The 24,427-nt window shown below is 39.3% G+C and overlaps 1 protein-coding gene across 9 annotated transcripts in view; it reads left to right on the top strand.

Moving 5' to 3' along the window:
* The window catches only part of kirrel3b (kirre like nephrin family adhesion molecule 3b), a 227,340-nt gene that overhangs the window by 83,576 nt on the left and 119,337 nt on the right, over positions 1-24,427 (top strand). The window lies entirely within an intron of this gene.

Here is a 24,427-nt window from a genome sequence, read left to right on the forward strand (position 1 = left end):
ACAGAACGCTCTATGACTATAATACATATATGTTGTAACCTGACACGACATGTGTATGTATGTGCATGTGTCTGTCTTATAAAGATTTCTGTGCCCATTATTTTACCTGCACATGAAATTAATCAAATAGACATAAAACAAAGAAAATACAAGCATGAACAAAGCACGTTTTGTGTTTCTATTCAGCTGAAATTTCCAATTAGTGGACTGAAAACAGGTTTAGCGCGTTCCATTGTGCAGCCTTGTCAGTGCTGTGTCCACAGCCTTCAAAAAATATTCACAGCTGCATTCCCATCCATCTCTTTTGTCACCAAGTCTGTATTTTCTGTGTCTTTCTTTTTTTTTTTCTTTTTTTTTATATAAGTTTGTATTGACTGAATAGAGCTGAGTGACACAAGGAGCAAAATGTGCCTTCAACTACAGGGAAAGAATCCTCATCACATACAGATCAACACTGAGTCACCAATCATTATTTTTAGATGCCGTTTCTGACAGGATATTGTGCTTACCTGCGGGCACGCTGAGCTGGAATGTAAATGTTATGCACTACAATGACTACTGCAAACCATGGTATTATAGGTAGCGAAACCTATGACTAAGACAAAACAATGTAATGTTTTGTTTTTTGCAAATTTGTGAAAGAACGGAAACTAAAGTTAAACTACATTTTGGTAGCACTTTATTTTACAGTCCTGTTCCCTGTATACATACTATGTACTTATTATAGTAATGCAATAACTAGGTAATAACTAGGTACTAACCCAAAAATTACATTTCTGTCATTAATTACTCACCCTCATGTCATTCCATGTCACCTGTAAGACCTTCGTTCATCTTCAGAACACAGATTAAGATATTTTGATGAAATCCGAGAGGGGTTTTTTTTTATCCTCAATAGAAAGCAACAAAATTACCACATTCAAGGTCTAGAAAAGTGGTAAAGACATTGTTAAAATTGTCACTGTGACTACAGTGGCTCAACCTTAATATGAAGCGACGAGAATACTTTTTGTGTGCAAAAACAAAACAAAAATAATGACTTTATTCAACAAATTTGTCTCTCCCCTGTCATTCCGCTATGTTATTTACCTTGCAGAGCTTCCATGTTTACGTCCAAACGCGGGCTCAGTATTGTTTTTACTACTTTTCTGGACCTTGAATGGCGGTACTTTCATTGCTTTCAATGGAGGATAAAAAAGAAAAGAAAAAAAAAAGAAAAAAACCTCTTGGATTTCATCAAAATATCTTAATTTGTGTTCCGAAGATGAACAAATGTCTTACAGGTGTGGAATGACATGGGGGTGAGTAATTAATGACTGAAATTTCATTTTTTGGTGAAGTACATGTAAGTGCACATACTGTAAAATAAAGTGTAACCTACAATTTAAATATGCATTAAAATATGAACAAACTTGCAGAACTTTAGCTATTTTTAATAAATGCTTGATAGTCTTTATTTTAATTAATATCCAAAGCATAATTTCTGATTATCTTTGTATAGAAAAATGCCCAATTAGACTAAAACAACCATTGCAATGCAGTAAATCTAAAACAGATGTTATCACATAAATGCATTTTCATAAAATAAAGGCATATATGTCTCGTCGGTAAATGTTGAAAAGGCAACACAAATTAAATTAGTCTGATCCAAACAGCTTTACATTAAAATCTAATGCTATGCAAACTTTGGTGACGAAATAAAATGATTTATGCACAATTAGAACTAACTAATGATGCATAAACTGATATTGAAAATCAAGATGCAAAACAAAAAACAAAATAAAACTAGTGGAATTTTGAAAGCTATAATAACCCTGCTCTGACAACCCCCCACCAGCCCCCGCAGACCCCAGACATGCACCGTTCCTGAAGTAACTCCACCTCCACAGCAGCCCTGAGGGGTTAATAACTGCCGGTGTGATGATGACTGCCTACATTTCCACTTGTGAAGTGAGCATGCCTATAAAGACAAATTGTGGCAGGAAATAAACAAACCCCAACTGGCTGTTGAGGAAGGATCGCTCTGATTGCATCTACAGAGTGGGTTGCTTACATCTGTAAGTGCATGAAGGGTTTTAAAAGTACAGACCGTAGCTCGCCCGCCCTCTCTTTTTAACCACTTATCCATCAAAACGACAAACGCTAGATTAGTACACAGCATAATGACAAATTAGACTGAAAAAAAATGGTGTTTCGAGAGCTTGGCCACATTTCCCTCATAACATGCCTTTTTTTCTAGTGTAGGGCCAAGGGGCATTTTATAAATATAGTTGATGAGGGCTATTAACTAGGGCCCATAGGGCTTCGGTGGCCCTGGACTGATCGCTTTCAACACACAGAGAGGGATTTTCTGATAAGAGTGATGTTGTGTGAAGAGCAGATTGCGTAAGTATCCATGTTTTATGGAGTGGTGCTGCCCTAGTTGTTCCTATGGTAATTGAAAATGGTATCAGGAAACAAACCCATTCTTTGTGAGTCACTTTCATTTACCCAGAGGGGAAGAAAGGGGTCTGTGCAGCGCAACCACACTTGTGTATATTGAGGTCGTGACACTGGAATGGAACCTGCAACAGAAATGCCCAAACAGAGTAAATCATAAAGCCTTCAAAATGTTCTCCTCAACACCTCTGGGAATTATGGGACTGAGACAATTGAAGATTGACTCAAACAAAAAATACAGATGACTGTGACTGGGATACTTCAGTATGCTTGAAATTAGGGGCTGTACCAAGAACCAATTAGCTCTGCCACTATTAGTTGATGCATTTAGGGTATGCTTACACGACAACGGCAACGAAAACGGAAAAGTTTTCCCTTTGGTTTTTTCACGTACAATGTTGTCAATGTTGTCAAAACGATCCCCGTTATCCGTGAAAATGACTAAAAACACTTTATTCTGCTGCCAGGTCAGTAGTTGACGATGTCACTTTGTAAAGAAACACTACACGCCTATAGACTGAACACGTAAAGCGCAAGATATACTTCATTTTTTGTTTGCGTGAGCATATGCGCACAGTCGATCGCACGGCCTTACAAAGTATGCTTCATTTGACTTGAATGCAGAAACAGGCATTCAACGCACACGTAGTTTTGAGCAATCTCTCACCACGAGTTACAACACGTGTAAATATTTGTATTTTTTCATGCTAGAGTTGTACAAATGAGGGTACTTTCTAACCCCTTCGCACAATCTCTCGTCTATGTAGGCCTCCATTGTCACTGTAGCTTGCATGCGTTCCAGTCTGTTCTGTTTATGCAGTTTTTATTTGACTACCTTGTGAATCGACGCCCCCAAGCCACGGTTGCCACCTTGTGGATGAACTAATTATTGCGCATACTTGCGTACTCTTCTGATGATGAAATTTGCGTCACGCGCACTGTACATTGACCCTCACGTACGCATAAAAAGTAAAGTATACTTTGGGCTTCATAGGCATGTGCATGATGTCACCATTTTTGTTGTTTACATGGAGACAAAAACAGTATCATTTTCAAAAACGTGCACTTCGAACCCCGATTTCAAAAGCTTGCATTTTGTGTGAATAGGCACAAAGCACATTATTAATGAACCATGCTGGAGTTTAAATGGAGCATTCGTGTTCAAGTAAAAATTCATACAAACTACCCCGAAAACAACCAAGTATAATCCAATGGCTGACTGAAACTATAAGCGACTGCTTCTGCACCATTTATGACACTGAAAGCAGCATGAATCTGTCAATGGAGACACACAAGCTTTTGTATCTCAGTTGCATGGACATTTTTCTTTGAATAGAAAAGCCCACTAATGCTGCACGACACTGACTAGTCGACTAGTAAAAATATAGTGTCACAGCCTAACAAATCCTGGGTCTAATACGTTCTTTGGTCATATTATCATAAGCTGCATCTTAATCAAATTTCAGAGAGACATAAAGCGTCACTTCGAGTCATTGAGCATGTCACACCTGCTGGAGAGATGGGATGAAACGCTGTCTGCTGCTTTTGAATTGTGTTTTTGCCTCATCTAAAACAGAGAGTACGGAAGAAGGAGACAGAAAGGACTACATTTGTCCCAGAGATGAAGGGTCCTTGAGTGTACCTGAAAGCACTAAAGAAGGCATGAGAGAAAAAAAAATATTCTTCAAAGATGTTGGATTTCCTTTAGTAAGTGAAAAATCCATGAACAGAGGCCGGTGAATCAAGACTTTGTACCACATACATACAAATGAGGCAGACTCTCCGTGCAGCACTGCCTAAATAAGGGTTATTTTATGTCTGCTCCTTTTGTCTGTTTCAGAATAGATGAGGAATGTTTGTGCGTGCATCCGTGTTGTGGTGTCGTACGGAAGAACATGTGCTCCTGCGTTCTGCACAACACCCTTGCCTCCTTCATCAATGGGAGCTTGTGAGAATAGCAGACGGTAGAGTGTGTTTTGTGGTCGTGGCTGTAGCATTATTACCCAGGGTGCCTCAGCACAAGGATTAGTCCGGGAGGGGCGTCACTTTAAAGCTCTGCTAATGAGCTGAATCTTCTTAATGTGTTCTCCCCCGTAATTCCAGTCTGGATAAGTGAGGCTTTTACTCAGCTGTGCTCACACATTAGCATAGCATCTCGGTTTGTTCCTTCTCTAATTATGAAGCTGCAGGAATAAAGCTTACCTTGGAAGGTACTGTTGGAAAATGTAGCCATTTTGCTGAAGGGGTCGAGGTTTGGCTGGTTAGCATGGCCCAGTTAGCCCCTGATGCTATATGTTGCAACTGTACCATCTGTAAACAAAAAGATTGTTGAGTGCTGGAGGGATGATGTAATTTTGTTGGCCAAATCCTGGAAATGAGTTAGCATTTTAGTACTTCAGGTTCCATCTTTCTGATGTCAATTGGTTTTTGTTTAAATGCTTGAAATAAAATCTGTGGTTAACACAAGATCAAGATATTGTCACATTTTATTCTACAACATAAAACGCACTTTTACTTGCCTTGAAAGAGGCGGCTGCTAAATCACTTATTTTCTGCAATAATCCAAAAGCCAACGAAAAAATCTTATTGGGTTTTTGTCAAGAGAACCAAAAATATGTCATAATTGTAGCGCTCTATTGACAGACAGACAGACAGTTGCCTAGTATTATGATGAAACATTTTTCAGGTGTAATTTCTCAGGACACCTATTTCAGTGATATCTGTCAGATAGTAGGGAATTTTATGCATGATATTAAAAAAAAAAAATGCTTACAGCACACTTACCTAACCTGAGAACAGCAGATGGTGGAACGTGCACTGAATTACAGCACGGCTCTAACAAAGTTCTTTGGGGTTCTGGATATGCCCGTATGGATTTGCTGAGTGTGTCTCATTGGTCAGATGAAGCTGAAACTCTGCACTCCTGCTATTTCTTTTAAGTGCCGTGTATCATTAACGTGATCAGTCTCAAAAGCAGCGTATTTTTCTGTCTATTAGAGAAGAAGAGCTGGCACAGCTGCAGAGGTGCTGACTCTTTCTAACTCTCATCCAATGTAGCCTTCAGAGATATCAAACGCAGCAGGCACACGCGCCAGCACAGACAGCAGACATATGTGCATAGTTCCCCCCTTCTCTATCTCTGCCTGGCGAATGCTCTGGGCAGCAGGCAGAGGGAGGACGTAAGACTGTCAATTAGGGTTAAAAGGCGCAGTGCAGGAGGGTAGGAGCAATGGAGCATGGGTCCAGTCCAGCCGCAGCACCTGATGCCTAATAATGGAAATCGACATGTCTGCTTTTTCATTTCGCCACTCTGGGCGAGATTCCAGCGCAGCAGAGGAAAGCCAGAGGGAGGATGTCTACAGCTGTAGGCTTTATCTCCCCTTAAAGCTTCTTTCAATAAAAACAATGAAATTCACCACATTATTACTGCTATTATCATTTTAATAATATAGGACCGTTCACACTACTTGACACAAAAATCCGAGGAGAATTACAGTCGTATTATGAAGACAATAACATAAAAACATGAATAACATTATTTACAAACCTTTAAAGACAACATGAAATTAACATGGACCCTTTTTGCTTAATGTCACCTGATTCATGAATGCATTTTATTCTTAGAAAATGCTGGTTTTCATAATCTTACAGCAAAAAAAAACCAACAACAACTATATATATATATATATATATATATATATATATATATATATATATATATTAGCACACGCATTTTTTTTTTTTTTTTTTTGCATAAACTGCTAAGAATAATCTCACAAGTTAGTCACCAAATTAAGACTGTTCATAACTGTTTTAAAGTCAGTTACATAAAAAAAAAAAAAAAAAAAAAACATAGATTTGTTGATACTAAAAATTAAGGGTGTTTTCACACCTATGAATCATTTGTTTTGTTCCGAAACAGGGACATAATTTGCTACAATGTTGCATTTTCTTCTTGGTTCAGTTCACTTTCACAAGACAACATTTCAATTCATACCAAAATGTGTTTATGCAAGTCACATATATTTATGCAAGTGCAAGTTTTCTCAGCATCAGCCATCAAAATGATTGACAAGTTAGCTCCATGAGCTTATTGTGACTTTATTTGTAACTGTCGAGACACACACAAACACTATACAAATGTAGCCGTCATTCGCGCTGTTAAGCACAAATCATCCACCAAACCCATCAGTTCTGGTGTTCCTCAAGGTTCTGTCTTGGGCCCTCTTCTTTTCACTATTTATACAGGTATGTTAGAATAAGCACATTACTCCAATCTGCTATCACCTTCATTGGCTTCCGGTTTCCTTGCGTATAAACTTCAAGGCCCTAATTCTTACTTACAAAGCTCTCCATAACAGTGGTCCTACATACTTATTTGACTTACTTCAGCCCTATCCTGTTCATTCCTTACACACTTCTAATGCGGGATTGTCACCCCTAAGTTTACAGGAGCCAGTTCTTTTAGTGTTGTGGCTCCCAGGTTGTGGAATGCTCTTCCTAAAGATATCCGTCAAGCATCCACCCTTCTCTCCTTTAAAAACACATTTTTTGTTTGAATATTACTCCTCAGCTCTCGGTTTGTAAATTGTACAGTGTTATGGATACGTTATTTGTTTGAACCGCTCTTTGTTTGTATCTTTAATCTGTATCTTTGTAAGTGACCAAATTCAAACTTGCTCTCTCTGGATCTCCCAGCGCTGTTTAGTAGGCTAACTGTGTTGAGACCATATATGAATGTTATAATGCAGCTAGAGCCGGAATCAAAGCTCCATCGGGACAGTATTCTTGCACGGAGTAGCGCAATTACACAAACATTTTAAGATGAAGATGCGCTCTTTGGTTTTCAACTATGGTAACTAATGTGCTCACTCACAGAATCAGACACTACTGCTTTTTACAGTATATAACACATTTCCTGTTATGAATTATGATATCATTTGGTTCGTTGGTCCGTTGGGTCAGATTGCTTTCACATTTCAAGCTGTGTCTCGGTACGCTTTCAAACGAACTCTGGAGTGGTTTGCTTGAGATGTGAAAGCAATCTGACCCAATGGACCAACGTTTGGCCGCTTTTGGTGCACATCCAAGTGCGATTGCTGCATTCACACCTGCCTAAATGAACCGCACCAAGGGGGACAACAAACTCCAGTGCAATTCAACAGAACTAAATGAGGCAGGTGTGAAAGCACCCTAAGACTGATTGCCCCTTGACTGGCCGCTAGTTGGTCATACTAGTATTTAAGATACAGTCTTAACATAATGGCTATGTTTATGCAACTGACCCCAGGACAGAAGTGTGTAATGTGCTGCATTACTCTAATGTCGGAGTCTCAGCAGTTGGAGAGCTGTGTTTGACGGGTAAACACACTCTCCTTATTGTACTCAGCACTTCTCACCTTAGCAAATAGAGATAGAAAGGTAGAGCAGGGAACACGTGCCAATTTTAACAGGCTTATTTGTCCATTCGTGTCTGGGGTCTGTGTTTATTGAGATAGGCGGACATCCGGGCCTCTTAGTCAAACAGATAATATTGCTTCTCTCCAGATGGACCTGGTCAGAGACATTTAGAGAGACAGACTAAGAATCTGGGCACCATGTCATTCGGTTGCTGTCTGCTGTCATGCTATTTCTATATTTCTGCCGTTGCCGTCACAGCTCAGGACACAGACAGTCTGTGCTTAAGGGTTTGGGACCGTGCTCGTTCTACACTGGCATGATGTCATTTTCCTGCAGCTTTGGAGTTATTAGTCACATTTACAGCCCAGCTGACCAAACAGTGTAATGAGCTAAATAGATTAGATACTGTAGATTGGATACTGATGGATGGATGGATGGATGGACGGACGGACGGACGGACGGACGGACGGACAGATGGACGGACAGATAAAATGCTCTATTTTTGTCAGCTACACTTATTTTGTATGTGGGGTTGTTTCATCTATCTCTGTCAGAGTACAAGCAACACTTTTTCTGCTGGGTTGTTTTATCCTAGTATGGATTAATTAGATGTCCAGAGTGTTTCTGTTTGTTCTGAGAACTTTGACTTCGGGGAGAACCAGGACTCTGCAGCATCTGACACAGGGTCGCTCTATATCTGATATAAGACACTCACAAACACACAGTAATTGGATGACAACAGCAACAAAAGCAAACATAAACATATAAGCTTTCATACCATTCCATTCCAAGAAGATGTTTGATTTTACTGTGCATAATAAAAGGTAGCAGGGTAAAAGTCCATGGTAGCTATATTAATTCATATATGATAATTAAGTCACACGCAATCATATTCCTCTCAGCAAAGAGCAAAGGTTTCCCCTAGCCCCAATAAACATCTATGAGAATATTATGTAATAAATGTGCACATTAATTCTATGATAATCAGGCACCCATTTTCCCAAGGTTATATCCATGCCCTGTCTTCTTAGCTGCTGCACTCTCTGCCTTTCTTCCTCGTTCCTGTTCTGCCTCTCATCTGCTTATGGTTTTTGCTGTTGAGGCAGTTACTCGACTAATTGCTGCGGCTGTGTTGCACACGTTGGGCTCGGGGGAACGGTAGCTGATCCGGTAATGGGGACAGAAGACTATGTTCTCGCACAACTTTGGACAGTAAAATGGAAACTGTGTGAATCATTTAAGGAAGCATGAGGGTGAGAGATTCTGAAATGCTTCTTCACACCTCCATAATTCATCACCTGCAGTGTTTATATATTTGTTTGTGTGCAGTACGGACCATCAGCAGGCCCAGACAGAATCCGAGGACTGATTTTGGAGGAGATTCTGTAGAACGAATTTAAACATGAAGTCTATGGAATTTGGCCTCTAATGCAGATTCATTTTCCTCGAATTGGGTTTAACAGGAGGAAACGGGAAGACAGGAAATACTGTCAAATGGAGCCTGACTGCCAAATGCACAGCAGTCTGTTAAACTCACATCCCTCAACTGATCTGACAATCGGCACGGTGGTTTCGGAGCATTAACGATAAATAACAAGCCATGGAGCAATTAAAGAACAATGGCATTTAAAGTAATGACATGCTCCCGGCCTAATTAAACACATAGTTAATTAACATTATGTCATTATCCATGTAACATTTGCATACGTTTCAGAGGTTCATTTGTGTGTTTCATGCAGTCTATATCTATTTATCCATTCTATCACCCATTACAAAAAAATACTCTGTATGTATCATTCATTCGTATGATTAAATATTACATATTTCATGGGGAACATACTTCAAGAGATATATTTTAATGTGCTATTTAGGGTCATGTTAATCTAGATACCACACTAGCATACTGATTTGAACAAAAAAAAAAAAAAAAAAAATCTTTGTCTTTCCAATTGGTTGTGCAGAAAATGCTGGAGAAAAATAATGTAGCATCAAAGGTACACCATTGTACTTGACCCACCTCTAAAGTGTGTGTATTAGTGCATAAAGTGTAGATAATATTACTTAAATGGTAAAAATTAGTATCTTTGGATGAGATTATCCCAGTGACAAGTTGTTGTAAAGGTACTATTTCAGACAGTGTAGAATGGGAAAGGACTGAAGACAAGGAACAGTGTAACGCAGAAAGGAAGGTAATTAAAGCAGCTGTTCATCCCTGATTGGTTTCGGATGTGTAATGCGTTAATGGGAATACCCCAGTGTGTGTTTGTGAGTGTAACTGGCTGACTGGATGATGGTAATGCAACAGGGCAGAGTTGGCACTCCCTTGTCCAAACATATCCATCACATCCCATCATCCTGACACCACAACCTGCCAGCCTCCTTTTCCTGTTCTTCACAGAAGACCACACACGCGCGCACGTACGTGTGCTCACACACACACACACACACACACACACACACACACACACACACACACACACACACACACACACACACACACACACACACACACCTGTATGCCACACATAAGTCCTGCACTGTTATCTCATATAGTATGCAAGGCCATCCGCAAATAAGGTCCATTTTGCTGTTGCTTACAATTCAAGATCCCATAAATATCTACCATTGTAAAAGCAATTTACCTTCGGTGAAGTATATTTGTTTTGTATGATCAATACTACCTGATCAATTTTTCCTTAAATAAAAACGATTTCTGCAAAAACAACTTGGCCAAAATCACAAGCAGCTATCGAACCTGAATCCATTGCAGGCTGAAGCCCCAAGAAAGAAAACCCTAAAGAGTTTATTTATGCTTTAGTTTGTTCTTGTTGATATGGTTGAAATCAAATAGCTGGTCCACTAATGCCGTTCTCATCTCTGAACACTATTTCTTAGATAAATTAAACCGTGAGTATGCGCTGTAAACAACCATTGGCAAAACAGCACACATATGAAGAAGAAGAAGAAAAAAAAAAACAAGGGGTTCAGGTAGAAGCCAATATGTTTGCTCCTTCCCAACCCATTTGGACATGATATGTAGATATGAGCCCAGGGCTCCATTTGTGTTGCTCTAGCGTTCTGTTTACACATGCAATGCTTGCAGAGACAAACTTTGTGTTTGGACATCAAAGATTTCAGCATAACTTTATGTTGGGGCTTGTATTTTCAAGATAGACAACTTTATAATTCATATTATTTTACTCGCTGTATTTAGTCTCCAATGCATTGTAGCCTGTTTTAACCTGAAGAATTTTATTAGGCTTACCCTCTCAGTTCTCACAGCTTCCCAGAAATAAACACCTGACCGTCTGCCTGAAGACTGCATTAGATATGGAGATGTAAAGAAATATGCACGGCTAGAAATGAGAAGAAACTCTATGATAAACAGTGGCTGCCATCTCGTACTGCACGTAGATGCAAAGACTTACAACATGTAATGATTTTGTTTGTACCGAGAGTCTTGGTATAACATTTCATTTGTCTCCAAATCATATCGTTTCATTTTTGTGTTGAATCACAGTGTATTAAAGGACAAACAATACAGTGTATTGCTGTGTTCTGTTCATTCAGAGCACTTTAGTAATACGTGGCTATAAAGGAAAGTCTATGTGGTGAAAAGAAAAACAAAAGCAAACTGTTTAGTGTGTGTATGTGTGTGCACAATAAAAATAATTTTCCAGCTTAGAACCTGAGGGGAGAACCTACATTTGAGAGAAACACAACAATAGATCAATAGTGACTCATGCTAAGGGGTAAATGTTGCCGTCCCTTGGGAGAAAGGCCTAGCATACTGGGCAGGGCTGGACTAACCGTTCAACAGTTCCTCTACACAGCGGGAGCGCGAAAACAGTGTTTTTCAGGGCATTGCTTCGAGTTTGCGCCAAGTCGTCAGTGGGGAGTTTTTAATTGTCGAGATAAACATGCGACTGTTTTTAGCTTTAAACTTTTAATGGCACCAACCCTGTTGCTTCTCGTTTATGCAAAAACAAAGCACACAAGGGGGGTTTTTCACCTAAGGCTTGATTTACCTCAAAGTCTAAGAAAGGAAGGGAAATAATAAGGTTGTAGTTATGCATAAATACATGAACTTATGTATGAGGGTCTTTTCTTTTCTCTGCTCACTGTAGGTCAGAATCTATATTCATAAATATAGATATAGAGAAAGTGAACTTCAGCAGAGGACTCATCTTCTTTCATTAAGAGCATGGTGACCCTCTCTCAGGGGAATCTCTGCTAACAGCAAATGCAGCTTTAGCAGTGACAAGTTGAGGGTTGATTGACAGAGCGTAGAGAACAATTACCTGTTGAGGAATGACAATTATGGGGGCAGGATGGAGGCAGTAAATGCAATGTTATTGGTTTGTTTGTCTCTTTTTCTTGCCAAATCTCAATCACCTCAGCTTCAGCTTTAATCCTTGTCAAAAACAGTCTTGATAGTTCTTCCCTTTGTTGGCCTCTGAGGTAGGCGGAGTTTATTTGCCCTGTGATTACACGGTATTCAAGGCAGTCTGTGACAGCCTGAAACAACTGTGACAGTTCTTTTGGATTATCTAGTAGGGATGGGAATTGCAAGGTTTTCGATTCCACTTAAAGGGTTAGTTCACCCAAAAATGAAAATTCTGTCATTAACTACTCACCCTCATGTTGTTCCAAACCCGTAAGACCTTCATTCATCTTCGGAACACAAATTAAGATATTTTTGATGAAATCCAAGAGATCTCTGACTCCTCCATAGACAGCAATTTAATTAGCACTTTCAAGAAAGGTAGAAAAGACATTGTTAAAATAGTCATATGAGAATGACACAGAAGAGAAGATATTGTTGAATTAAGTCGTTATTTTTTATTTTATTTTTGTTTTCACGCACAAAAAGTATTCTCGTCGCTTCATAAAATTAACGTTGAACTACTGTAGTCACGTGGACTATTTTAACGATGTCTTTACTACTTCTTTGGACCTTGAAAGTGGTAATTAAATCGCTGTCTATGGAGGAGTCAGAGAGCTCTCAGATTTCATCAAAAACATCTTAATTTGTGTTCTGAAGATGATCGAAGGTCTTACAGGTTTGGAATGACATGAGGGTGAGTAATTAATGACAGAATTTTCATTTTTGGGTGAACTAACCCTTAATGATACAATATCCAATACTAATGGTTGCTTTAACAATCCATTTTGTATTTCTGAAAAATAAATATTTGGAAATAAGAAATGTAATTACTATGGCACTTTGACAGTCTATAGTCAAATGATGAAATCATTTTAAATATCAGCAAAACAGAAATCAGAACATGCTGACATTTCATGCATGATAAAATACCATTGATTACAACAGAACTCTGTGTGTATGTTTAACCACTGATTTAATTCTCCTAAGTATACTGAAGCATAACACATTAACATGTTGGTTAATTTCAAATTGAACATGATACAATTAATGATTTCAGTAACAGCTCTGACTGATTCACAATTGTTTTAGCTTTGCTAAAAAGAACTAAATCATGCAAGTAATTTGTTCTGGGATCAGTCAGTTGAAAGGGTGTGCTTTATGTTTTTGATTCACTAAAAAAAAAACGAATCATGGGATTGGTCTACAATGATCACATTGTAGATTCAACAGTGGCATTGTGGAACCGAGAATTCGTAGTGCAAGAGTACTGTAAGAGTATTTGAGTGTCCTGTGCAAATACACGCTTCACGTGAACCATGCATTATGAAAAACATTTGTTATTTTTAAAGAACGGAACCGGTTCTGAATAAGAAATATCCTCAGTTCACAACCCTGCTAACTAGATATGCTAATGTCTTCAATATTTCTTATTTTGGAAAGTATTTTGATAGTTATTATGCCAGGCCATCCTGGTGTGTCCAATTGTTGCATGTGGCCTCTCAGAACAGCTGGACGCCAATGTGGCCGCACTCCAAGAGCATAAGATGGCACCAGCAGATGGCCAATTAGACCTCATAATGCCTAATTGTAAATGATGAGACAGGTGTCAAATTAGGAATACCTGCAAATTATTGGGCGTGCTCGGTAAGCATTTTTTGAGAGAGCTCTCAACAGGGAAAGGCTCAGGGCAGTCTTTTTTTTTTCTGTCTCTCTGCGAGACTGTAATGTTAATTTACTCTGAGCTCAAGCGGGTCTGAGGAGGACAGTTTGAGTGAATGGATGGTGTCCGTTCGAGGTTGCGATAACATTCAGTGACTCAGCCAATGTCTGCGAGGCGCCATGAAGGACACAAGACGTCTCGTCTTCATCACACTCACCTCGTGTCTGTCGGGCTCAGACGCCGGGGTCACTTTCACTTAGTCAGGGACGTTTCGGGCGGTTGTCCTTCCATCTCTACGTGTCCCTGTGACACTTTGTCTCAGATACAATTTGCCTGTCCTGTACTTCAAGAGTCATCATGCCCTCTCCGATTAATTACAGCAAATCCCTTATCCTCAAGGGGTACACAGCCGTCTTGCGACTCCAGACATAGGTACGAACATGGACGGGAAGCGCAGTCTGTCATTAAGTTACAGCTGCCCCCTGTCTACCCTTGTCCACCCGACATCTCCAAGCTCCCCCATTCTCTTCCAGAGATGGTCACATTAAGGACAATGGGCTGGTAAATGACCTGTTCCAGCCGTCTGTTACAACCTGTGACAATGAATATTAAGAATCCACCAGGCACCACGACAACAAGGGTGTACGGCTGTATTGTTTTACAATGGCAGCACGCTAACCTCAGTAACCCCATTACTGGCTGTCGGTTGTAAAACAGGCGATTGGATGCATTACGGTTCCACTGCTGCTCCCCGCTACCAATTAGGGCTTTTTGACCCACCGGTTGAGCAATCTGTCACAGTTGTGCCGCTTTTCGACTTCAGCATCCATGAAATAACAGAGAGAGAGCGACAGGCCCACCCACCACAGTCAGCTAAAAGAAGCTGGAGAGCTTTACAAATGCGTATTACTCACACAAAGTGGCAAAGGGTGGGAACATAAAAGCTGAACTTTGCAGGAGACTTCTTGGTCTTTTTGGATGGGCGTTAAGCGTCGCCTGCCTACGCACTGTAAACACTGTCTGACTGCTGTGTTATTTTGTGTGTGCATGTTTGAAAGTAACATAGAAAGGGCTCGTCTCAATGGTTTAGTTGGGAAAGGAGGTGGAATCTACATAGAATAAGAGCCTGTATGTACCTTCCAGGGAGCTTGGGGACTTTTGAGCATGGAATTGGATGAGCAAACAGCTTTCCTCTCAAGGCCCAGGGATTATTTTAACACCTCTCACAGGAATGGCCCACACTGGCCCTGCTGTTTCCAGCATATGGAGGTAAAATGATGTCAGAGGGGCAGCAAATGGTCTGTGCCCACTGTAGTCTCTGTGCCATAACATACTGGCACAGACATTTGCTTCCACAGACCATAATCAGGCCAGTGGCAAAGGTTGGATGGAACAGAGAAAGGAAAATCAGTGGAACATTTCGAAGAGGACAATTTTTCACTTACTCCAAATTCATACTCTAGGTTCTAAGAAACTTACATTTGTGAAACAAGCACTTGCATACAACCAGCATACAGAAGCCATTTGCAAAATGTTAACCTGGTGCCATTTGTATTCCTGACATACACTGTTATACCTTCATAACTGAAAAAAGTGGATTTTGCTGTTATTAAAGTATGCGATTTCGACAATGCTCACTTTGGCTCTCTTATGCAAATAGATGAGCATTTGCTTGTATGCCTCCTCCCAGGATGCCGAGGGGCAGACATTAGCATCCTTGTCAGTTTCTGGGCATGCTATCATAAAACCGACATCAATAACTACGAATGGAGCTCTGTCTCACGGCCCCCTAAGCTATAACTGGGTTATGAAAACACACTCTAGAACATTAAGCCATTATTTTTATTCTTGAATACAGAGGACTACCTCATTTTGAAGCCTAGTCTTTTTCAAGCTTATCTCAGGCATTTCATTAGCATGCTGAACATTGTGGATCTGTGCTGGCCAGTGCTTTCATGCATACATTATGTCTGTGTGTGTGTATGAGAGAGTTTGAGAGAGAAAGGTGATGAAGGAGGGTCCAGCAGCAGGAGAGATCTTGGTGTTAGCTGTGAGGCGAGCAGATGATGGCACTATAGGAGGCTTTGAGTTTGTTTAGTTTTTTTTTTGTATGTGTGACACAGATCCTTTTTACACACATTGACCGATTCTTATAGCCAAGTATACATATCAATGAAGAAGAAGAAGAAGAGGGTGGGGGTAGGGGGGTAGGGGGTGGATGCACTACAAAAATCTGAAGGTGGAAAAATGAGCTGCTTTAAAAAAAAAATCAAGGTAAATAAATTAAGAAACATCTGAAGGAGGGAAACAGAACTCAATCTTAGATGATGAGAAGAAGAAAAAAAGAGGGAAAGAAAGTTTCCAATTAAATTAAAATTAAAGTTTTTCTGTCCTCACTCTAGTCAGATTCATTTTTGCTAATTGGTTCTTTTCAGTGTGTTTCAGTTAATCTGAATGAATGAATGAAAACAATGTAATTTAGAATCTAAATATATTAGAAACATTTTACAACAAATCTGGTAACAGGATAATGAGTTAGGTATCTTGAACTGAAAAGTAACACAATTTTAACCTATATTTATTAATGCTGTACAGTAAATGTTAAATTATACATGAACCGATACAATTTTTGTAGTTGTATAGCTGTATAAATTAACATTACTGAACAAACATGATTTAACAATGAACAATATTACATTTATATAATAACATTAACCTAGATTAATAAAGGCTGTTCATTTTAAGTTCATGATACTCAATACATTAATGAGTTAAATGTATATCATGGCAACACTTTTAGCATGGTAATGGGTATGATGACAATGTTAATGTATTTGGTCCTGGCGGAATAGATCCGCTACACTGTCCAATCATGTTGTGTCAAGTAGTTACTGCTGTGAATACGATCAGTTTGTGTTAAGGACCCATCAGCCTGCGCCATCTTGAGTTTCATGACAGAACTAGTCATTTTAACAACATGCTTTGCATTTACAGGAAACAATACTAAAATGTATTACTAAAAATAAAGCAAATTTAAAATAAATAAATAAATGCTTCATATGGGTGTTAATAAAACTGACATACAATTAAACTCAAGTCAGACATTTCTGAAACTTATAGTTGTTGACCTGAGAACTGCGATCCAGTCCAATTTATACATGATCTGTTCTGATTTTTTAAAACAGTTTAGCCAATGTGCAAAAACTTGATTCAAAAGAATGATTCATTTACAAATCGAACATGGCTACCTCATTCAAACAAATCCTTATAGGCTGCAACTGCAGACTCCATCAAGAGGTTAAAGAGGCAGAGCCAAATCTAAAGTGTCAATGAGAGGCCTGTGGAAGGAAATTTAATTTGTTTCCCATAAGTCAGGCTTCATTAGCTCTTTGTGACTCTCAGTCTGCTGCATGCAAAAGCAGCCTCGCCGTAAATCAGCAAGCTGACCTGATAAAGTGTCCCTCTCCTGAGGGAAACAGAGCCTGTCTTATACACATTTGTGCACTCTCACCTGCGACTTAGAAGGCCAGACTCTAATTGTCTACCCAGTAATTAGTCAAGACAGGTCAGGTTAGACAGTTTTGTGTGGGCAAAAGACTACACAACTTCACATAAAGACAGCGCCAGTGTTCTTCTGTAGAGCTTTTATTTTTTCCCTGCTAGTCGATCCCATCTATCTGTATTTTCAGCTGTATTTGATCTGCATAAGGGATGATCTGTAGGTGTAGTTTACCACAGATTGATGTGCTTCAGCTCCGTACGGTGCAGATCTCCTCCTGGGCTGTGCGCTGTGTGTTAAATGGTGTGTCACGGTTAGGCGCGATTCTCTTCATTCTCACTCGGCTTTGCCACCATAGTGGCCTGACACCGCGAGGTGGGACCCTGCCTCTGGCTCCTGTGTACTTGTGTTGGAGTCAGCACTTCCCTACAGGGTTGAAATGTTTTCTGTAGCCATCCTCTCTTCCTTGCACTCGCTTCAACAATCCCAGAAGGTTATAGACTTGCATCAGCGCTATCTAGTTTAGTACTTGCCCTTTTGTGTGTGTGTCTATGAGACAGACAGCGAGAAATAGACAAAAGAAAGTGTTCTTTGCTCCACTGCATGGTCCAAGGAGTGTGGAAAGGCTGCCGTGCTGTTTTCTGGTTGGCTGCATAGTGCATTTGGTTGCCTGCATAATCACCCCAATGGAGAACAAAAAAAGCATCCAAATTTTTACTTTTATCATCTCAACCAAATGCAGTCTCCCGGGAAGTATAGAAACATTGCAGGTCAAAGTTCACCTGAGGTGCATTTATAAGTAAATCCAATATCCGTGGAGCCCTACACAGTTGGTCTTTACCCTAAACTTCTGGCTCATTTCAGATAATTGTCAGTTTTCTAGATGTGATTGCTTCTTTCGTATGTGTTAGGCTGAGGAGTTAAGAAAATGGAGATTTGCCTTGATGAGGCCTGGCTGCTTTAATGCCCTGGGTCATGGCTGACATTTCATCATTTGTGTTTCTAATTACCGATTTACACTGGCACTAATGGCTTCTAAGGATCTATACAGACTATGTGTAAATGTGCCTCAGGTTTCCTCTCTAACGACTGTGCTTTTCTGCACTATATTGTGCAGTTATATAGTGTACAATCTTAAAATTGAGACATTAAAATCTGATTAAAAAAAGAAAAAAAGAATTTCATGCTAATGTTAACGTGACATTATTCAGCAAGTTGACCCACACTCATGGACGACAATGTAAACTTTGGTAAAAGAAGATAGCCAATCATAACAAGGATCATTTACATATAAAAGTACATTAGAAACAAACAAACAAAAAGGTTTAATTCTAAAATTAAAGTCGCCCTGTGGTGAAAATCAAGTTTTTAGTGTTGTTTATATGTCTGTGTGGTGTTTTTAATATGTTTTAAGACGAACCATGTGCAAATTCATCAGTCAACATTATTGCTGAGTATTTTCTCTTTAAGTGATCTAAAGACAGTTTGCTTAACGTGGTTTGAAATCGCTGGTGTTTCTGACAACAAAAACTACCTTGTAAGCAATCACGTCAACATGCGGGCATAAATAAATAAATATGTAATTTTGGTGATCAAAGATGAGATTTAAGAGATAAAATTATTGACTACAGGGGGACTTTAAGAAATTTGGTGGAAAATGGTCATTTAAAACTAAATTGCAGCTAAATTACAGTTTATGGTGCAAGAAAATTTGACTAACATTATGAACTTAACAGAGAAAAACAATACTACAAAATCGTTTGGCTCCTTTAAAAATCAAAATTGTCATCATCAATAACTCACCTTCATGTCATGTATGACTATCTTTTTTTGCAGACGATGTATGTTTTGTACGGTTCAGCTGTTTTTGTCACCGTGTGATTTATAATATAATGTGGTTCAATACAATGCTTTTGTCATTTGATTTTTTGTCACTGAATTTTTTTTATTTATTTTTTTTTTTTTTTTTCATTTGCTTGTAACAGAAGAAAGAAAGTTGTATAGGTTTGGGACGACATGATAGTCTATAAATGATGAGACAATTTTCATTTTGCGGGGAACTATCCCTTTAAGTTCTTTTAGTCCTAACTCTTTTAAATTCCCTCTGCCTTACTGCATTGCTCTCTGTCTGCTTTGGTCTCTCTGCCTGTTGTTGTCTTTTTTTCCCAGCATGCTTTATTTATGGAGACTTTTCAATGCTGGCATGATGCCCGAGCAAATTGTCACTTTAGCAGCGCTGACGCGTCTGTGTTGCTCTGTCTCCCGTCTCGACTCCATGTCACTCAAACGCTCCGCCAGCACTGCTGCACGAAACCTTTTAGGAGCCATTTACTTGGAAATAACATAACACAGTCTGGCAGGCAAGAGTCTAAACGTTGTGTCTCTCACAATACTCCCAGAATAATGCTGGGAAATTATGCATCAATGTAAACTTAACAAATTGAAACCATTGATTGCAAATGAGACAGAAATGAACAAATGAATTTTGTCAATTTGCAGCATTTTGCTGCAGGCTGAGAGCTTGAGATTGAGGGTATAAATTCAAATTTCCTATTAAGCGCATCCCGGATCGTGGCTGAGATTTCTGCCCGTTGATAAACACAGACACAAATGTGGTTCTATTCAATACAATGCAATTAGCTAGTCGCAGGAAGTGAGTGTGCGTTATTGAATTTGTGTTGCTTGGTGAAACTTCTGAGAGGATAAATAGTAGTTTCCAACTTTAGAACGCAGGGCAGGAATCTTCTGTAGGGAGAGGGGGGAAAATGTGTGTTTTGATGTGTGCTGCCTCACTTTCTAGAGTAAGAAAAGTCTTAATAGAATAGTTCAGCCAGAAATGAAATTTCTCTCATTATTTACTCACCCTCATGTTGTTCCAAACCCACATGGCTTTCTTTCTTCTGTGCAACACAAAAAGAGAAATTTGGAAGAACATACTGGTTGTTATGGAAGCTTGTTTCTGCCATGAAATAAAACATTAAAAAGGTAATTACGACTTTTTATCCCACAATTGTTTTTGGACTTTTTTTTCTCAGAATTGTGAGATATAAACTCACAATTTCAAGTTATAAAGTGAGAATTGCATGATATAAACACAATTGCGAGTTATAATGTCAGAATTGCATGATAAAAACTCGCATTTGTGAGAAAAAAGGGTCAAAATTGTGACTTTATATCACACAATTCTGACTTTATAACTTGCAATTGCAAGTTTAAATCTTGCATTTGCGAGAAGAAAAGTCAGAATTGTGAGATAAAAAGTCACAGTTACTTTTTATTTTTGTATTTAGTGCTGGAAACAAGCTTCCATATGTTGTTGTGATTTCAGGCATAGATAATCTTTGAAAATCTAGTTTAAAAAAATACAAAAAAATGTATTCAGGTTGGTTTTTGTTGCATTTTCTAGACAAAAAATTCTAAAAATGTCATGTATTTTGACATTAATTGAAAAGTAATAACATGTTTAAATACCTTAAAAACATTAGTGCACACATATTAATCATTATTTCCAAAAACTGAGGGGTTCTTTCTGTAAATAGATGATAGGTAGATAGATGGATAGATTGAATTGGAACAACATGAGTGTGAGTAAATGGGTTCATTTCGAATAATCTACAAAATCCATTTCATCATGCATGCCACACATCGCATTAAGGCCATCATGAACGATATCCCTCTTCACCCCACTCGAGCACACTCATGCATAAACATAGAGAAAGTCAGTCGCCATTTCCTAATTACGCCGAGACAACTGTATCCCAGACTTGTCAGACTCGCTAGTGGGCCAGTGTGAGAGAAGACTGTGTTTGTGTGTACGTATACTGCTGCATCTCTGCGTTGCGGCGTCAGCACGCCGGGTGAAGGTTAACCAGACTTGACATTAATGGTTGCCATAATGAAAAGCTCAGGCTCTAATTAAGCCCCTCACTGAAGGAAGACGGGCACGAGGCGCTCTCATTCCCCAGGAGCACTCTGTTCCATCCTCTCGATCTCTCTTCCTCATCTGTCTCAGACACATGGTCTGATGAACGCAAGTCTTCCTCTTAACTAAAGTGAGTCTGCAGTGTTGAGTTTGTCTGTGCAACACACGCTTCAGAATAAAGCCTTTGATAATGTAAACTTCACTGTCAGCTCATTCTCCTCAGGAATCAAACCAGCGCTGAACCTTCCCTTTGCCTGTTCCCTTCTTTGTTCTGCAAAGACTAGCCTGTCGGTTCTTTAATGGACTCCAAAGAGAAATCTGTGTTCTTTAAGATGTCATTAGGCAGTAAATGAGATCTGAGTGGCATTAACAGCATTAGTGAAGTAGGGGTTTCAGAAGAAAGGCTGACAATCACTCCCGGGATGAAGCATCTCTATGGTCTCTATTTCCAAAGGCCCATTAGGGGCTGATTAAAAAAATGGTGATGTGCTGTCCCTTTAAATAAGGAGATATAATCTTTACATACCAGGATTGGACATACACTGCCAAAAATATATTTTTTTAAAAATATTCATTTTGCATTAAGCTTCTTTTTATGCAATCGCAGATCATAAGTAAGTCTTATAATACAGCCACTTTCTATTAAAACATTATGCATAAAAATATGCATATGCATAGTGACTGAAAGAGATCCGGCGAGAGAAAATTGTGAGGGTGAACATGCTGCTTATCTTAAAACATTAACAAAAAAAAATAAAAAAATGCTTATCTCAGACCCAGCAAAGTGATTTTCCAGGCTTCAAAGATCTATGAAAGATGTATTAGAGCGTTCTGTACACCTTTTTCCACCACAAGGTGAAGATATCCTTTAGAAGGTAAAAAACAACGGTTCATGCAGATGTGACATTTGATCTAATCATTTGTTTTGGTTAAATCCACCAAGCCCAGCATGTGAAGACTATTTCTCACCTGATTAGCCCATATTTTGGAATCTCGAAACATGATGTAAAAGAAGATTTTCACCCCAGTGATTTTAAATCCTTTAAAGAGTGACAATGTGTGTAGCAGATATGTCTGTGCCCTCTCTATTAATCGGCATTTCAACAACCTTCAACTTTCTTTTGAAATATTGTGTGTGAGAATTCGCTTACAAGTTATTGATGTAGCCTACAATGGATTTGTTTTGTTTTTTTGTTTTTTTCTCTTTGCTCTCTCACTATCCATTTGGTTCACTATCTGACTCTTGCTGCTTTGTTGCTTTTGAAACTGGATGCTAACTCACGCAGGTTTTTGTTCTGGAAGTGTTGGACAAGATATGCTGCTTTCATCTGAGTCCATTTAGGTCACAGTTCTAGCTCGGTTTGACCATTCACGGTCAGCATAGTGCATTGAAACTCCTCCATTGAAGACGGCAAGGGAACAGGCTCAGACCTAGCAAACAAACAACAATCTTTCTTATTGACATCTCATAATGCATTGATGCATCGTCCATGAAGGTCTAATGGGAAAAATGGAAGTGTGTTAAATTACGTTTCAGCAAGAAAAAGGTGAAGAGGTTGAAGAATATGCATCCAACATGTGACCATTGTATAAGATGAACAGTTGCATTGCATTGCCGCTGCATTTGACACCTCCAGCCAATGTATGCAGTGACTTCAAGATTGATGCTCCACGGAGTCTCGTTTATATTGGGTACAGCTGTATATGTGTGTTCCTCACAAGCGTGCATGCTGGGATATGATGCCCTTTGCGCCCGGTGTCAAACAGCCATCAGCGATAGCGCGCGTCACTCCATTAACCTTCAGTCAAATTAATCTACCACACACTCGCCTTCCCATCAGTCTCTGCGGGGACATGTCTGTGCACGCTGACAGGGGACGGCACAACATCCCGCCCACAGGCGAATGTATCTGCGCTACACGTACTGGATGTATGACTGATTGAGTTAGGAGTGCAGCATTCTGCCACGGCTCTGAACAACCATAGGGTGCTTCCTCTAACTCCCAATCTGGTCTGACCATGTTAATGTGATTCTATCGAGGCCCACGCTGTTTCCAGCTGTTGGCCCGCTCCCACTCACGATAGCGGCTTCCCCGCAAGATCTCACTTTTTCTTGCTTTCTCCCTCTGTGAGGATTCAATGCTCTGTGGTTCTGCACAAACAAACAAGGCCTGATGCACGGGGAACAGGATGTGAGATCCTCATTTCCACACTCTTTACACAGCGGGCTGTAGCCTCCAACTCAATAGCCTGGAAAAGAGAGAGGTTTAAATCACTGCTGTTTCTTCGAGGCACTGCTGGGATGGAGATGTTTGCGTTTTTGGAAATATAAATGTGTTTGTGTGTAAAGTGCGAATGAGATTGTTTAGCGTCTGTGGCAAGATCATTTCCTAAGTTTGCATGTTGGACGTAAATGTGATCTGCCAACTTTAAATGTGAATTTAAACTAACTACAATTTGTCTTCTCTTTTTTCTTTCATGCTTATCCGTTGGTCATCTTCTGAACACAATAGGTGAGTAAATGTTCATTTCTAAACATTTAAATCTGGAGTTAATTGACCAATTGTCATGCAACTCGAGTTTTGGTTAACTTCTTAAAATGATTAGTTCACTTTAAAAAAAAAAATTACCCCATGATTTACTCACCCTCAAGCCATAGGTGTATATGACTTCTTTTAGACGAATACAATCGGAGTTATATTAATAATCACCCTGATGCTCCAAAGCTTTATAATGGCAGTGCGCAGAAACCACCTGTTTGAAGCTCGAAAAAAGCATATCCATCCATTATAAACGTACTCCACATGGCTCCAGGGGGTTAATAAAGGCCTTCTGAAGTGAAGTGATGCATTTGTGTAAGAAAAATATCCATATTTAACAAGTTATAAAGTAAAATAACTAGCTTCCGTATGTAGCATAAGCTTTTTGAACTGCGAGAGGCATTAAACGTTCTTCTTAAGTTGAATATGGAAGGCGGTCTGGCGGAAGCTAGTTATTTTACTTTATAACGTGTTAAATATGGATATCTTACACAACCGCATCACTGATTATTCACCCTATTGATTAATCGCCCGGATTATAGCATCAGGGTGATTATTAATATAACTCTGATTATATTTG

The sequence above is a fragment of the Ctenopharyngodon idella genome, chromosome 18, assembly GCF_019924925.1.
Source record: "Ctenopharyngodon idella isolate HZGC_01 chromosome 18, HZGC01, whole genome shotgun sequence".
In the NCBI taxonomy this organism is placed as follows: Eukaryota; Metazoa; Chordata; class Actinopteri; order Cypriniformes; family Xenocyprididae; genus Ctenopharyngodon; species Ctenopharyngodon idella.